The sequence below is a fragment of the Solanum tuberosum genome, unplaced genomic scaffold (assembly GCF_000226075.1).
Source record: "Solanum tuberosum cultivar DM 1-3 516 R44 unplaced genomic scaffold, SolTub_3.0 scf00810, whole genome shotgun sequence".
Taxonomy (NCBI): domain Eukaryota; kingdom Viridiplantae; phylum Streptophyta; class Magnoliopsida; order Solanales; family Solanaceae; genus Solanum; species Solanum tuberosum.
In genome coordinates, this window is record NW_006239721.1 from 1,329 (window position 1) to 4,827 (window position 3,499).

The window sequence follows — 3,499 nt, forward strand, 5'->3', positions numbered from 1 at the left end:
CTACTACTTCGGCTCCTGATGACACCGACGACGAGAGTGATGAGGATGATTATGTAGATCTCACTCCCTAGTTTAGATCTCTGGACATTTATGAACTTTTTGAAATTTTAAAACGAATTTTAAAAGACTTTATAAGTCTTTAATTTATGATTTAGATACTTTTGAATGTTATTTTAAGTTTGTTGTTTTATGTTTTGTTTAGATTGTTTATAATTGTGTGTGTTTGATTGGGCTGAATAGTGTAGAATTTAATTTAATTTAATTTGCAGGTGGGCAGCAGCAGCTGCGAGCTATTACTGTCAAAAATATTGCAGAAAAAGCGACGGACAGCGTGGTTTTGTCCGTCGCTTTTTTGGGTTTTAAAAATAAATTTTCCAGAAAAGCTACGGACAGTGTTCTTTTATCCGTCGCTTTTCTGGGATTTTCAAAAAATAAATTTCCAGAAAAGCGGCGGACTGCGTCGCCCTTTAGAAATTAAAAAAATTAAAATTAAAATAAAGCGACGCAGTCCGTCGCTTTTAAAAAATAGTAAAAAGTGACTCAGTCCGTCGCTAAAAGAGACGCAGTCTGTCTCTAAAAGCGACGCAGTCCGTCACTTTTTTAAAAACGACGTTGTCCGTCGCTTTTTGAAAAGCGACGGAAGTGACTGCATCACTTTTCCGTCGATTTTGACCAAAAAAGCGACGCAGTCCGTCGCTTTTGGCCGTCGTTTTTTGACAATTTTTTAGTAGTGTTTAAAGCTGTTGATAATTCGGGGATGAAACTAATAATTTGCGTCAAATTCAAAGGTATCTCCAATACTTCTCTTTTTATTATTTTACTCAAATTATTATTTAATTTTATTAGGTTAAACATTTCATATATTGAATTAAATAGTCATTACTCATATTTGTATCTTTCCATATTAAATTTGACTGGAAGTAACTTTAAATTATTCAAATTTTGACTCATATAAGTTGTTACTTTTAATTATGATACAACTATAGCTCTGTCTTTTTTAAATATTTTGGGGTGGAACGGGGGGTAGATATTTCGAAGTTAATTATGATAGCTGTCGTAAATTAATATTTGAAAATTTCTTGCCTTGTATAAGTTGTTACTTTAATTATGATACATCTAATACGCTTAAATAGTTCATGGAATAGAAATAAATTTCTTGCCACATTTAGGTAATTCCTTTTTTAGAGGAAATTTTGTTATACTTTTATAAATTGAGAATTTTTTTTCTTAACAACAATATAATTACATCCATAATATAGTCCTCAAATGAAGTATTGTTTAGAGATTTTTTTTTCTCCCAATAACTTTTTTTACTATCCATACATAAGTCAATTAATCAAATTAATTTAATATACTATGAGTTTTTTATAATTTTCTTTGTTATCATTGTTCAATGTTTCTTTATTAGCTTTTACATGATACTCCATTGTTTTGATTCCAATAACATACTCATAATTTAAGTTTAATCGTATTCAAAAGAGTACATCAAGATCTTGGACTCATCAAATGGCATAGTTCACATAAACATAGTTATGCTTCTTTTTGAGATTAAAAAAAAAATGAATAAGAGTATACTAAAAGAGAAGAGCATGAGAATAGGAGATTATTCTATAACTCTAACCAAATTCACTTTATTTTATTAATTTATTGCTCAATCCGTAGAGGTAGGTTATGTTATATGTAAAAAGAAGGGGTAATGATCTGAAAAATATCCCAACTTTGGTCGAATTTGCTGTTGCGATACTAAACTTTCATGAGGACCTATTACCTCCCTAGACTATTTAATACCGTATTTTAAACATATATATTTGCCCATGTGGACATAAAAAATAATGCAAAATTATAAATAGTACTGTGTCCACGTGGGCACATATATACCTTTAAAATACACTATTAAATAGTTCAGAGGGTAAAAAATACGGTACTAAATAGTCTAGGGAGGTAATAGGTTCTCATGAAAGTTTAGTATCGTAACAGCAAATCCGACCAAAGTTGGGGTATTTTTCAGACCATTATCCCTAAAAAGAAAAACAAATTAGCTTCTAATCTATGATATTGTTCCTTTTGTTTTAATTGGATGTGTAATTTGATTAATATTATTTATAAACATGCATTGGTTATTTAATTTTGTATTACTTTAATTTTTTATTTATAGTTTAACTCGATATTTTGTGAATATTAACTTAGTTATAATGTTATTACTACTCCCTTTGTCCACTTTTAATTGTCATGTTGCGCTTTTCGAAAGTCAATTTGACTAATTTTCAAAGTTACATTAGATTACATTAATTCAATATTATAAACAAAAAAAATAGTTATTTAAAAACTATACGAAAAGTACTATAAATTATAATTTTTTGCATATTCAATATGATGAAAAAATACATCGTTAAATGTTAGTCAAAGTTATTATCGTTTGACTCTAAAAAGTAAATTATGACAATTAAAAGTGGACGGAGGAATTATTTCTTAATCTTGAATTGTTTACTAAAAGAAATTAAAAATCTTGGAATGTTAGACAAACTTTTGAGTCCTTCAAATTCAATAAATTGCCATGATGATTGGTATTGGTTAGTTAATTCAAATAAAGAAAAGACAAAATAACTAAGAAGTAAGTTTGGAGACTTTCCCAGAGGTAATTTAGTTTCATAACACTCATTTTTCTTAGTTTTATAATTATAATATTATGTTGATCTCTCATATTTACATTTTTGATAACAATACTTTTAATCTATTTATTTATTAATAGGACTAAAAATTTATGTTTGGACCAATTAATTACCCTTACTAATAGAAATAAGAAGGTTCAAATTTACAACTTAAATCGGTTGACTTTTATGTAGGCTAGGTATAAAATATCGAAAATCGAATTACCGAACCGAATCAAAATTTTTGGTTATTTGGTATTTGATATTTGGTAATTCGATATTTGGTATGGTATTCGAGAGTAAAATTTTAGAATTATGATATTTAGGTTTGGGCTTGGTATGGGGCATTAGTACCATTTGGTAATCGGTATTTCCCGAATACCAAATTATTTACTTAATGAAGGTCATATATCAACATAGTCATTACTCATTAGTATAAGACCAAAGAGAAAGTTAAAGAATAAGCAGGAATATTTATCCAAATACATATCTTTTAGATGTATCAATTTGTTTTTCTTGATATCTTTTTACTTGTTGATCTTCTATTATATCTTGCGTTCACATAAAAAATAGAAACTATTAGAGAATAGTATTAACTTTGTAATATAATTAGCTATAACTTCAATACGATATTACCGAATACCGTACCAAACTAAAGTTTAATTTACCGTTTCCCGAATTACCAAATCGAGATATAAAAATTTGGTATTTGATATCTACTTTTAACTATCAATAACCAAATTATCAAACCCAAAATTTGAGAAACTCAAACCGAATACCGAAGGCCCACCCCTACTCTCTTATGCATTGTTAAATTCCATTTAATTCAAAAAAAAAAAAAAAAAAAAAAC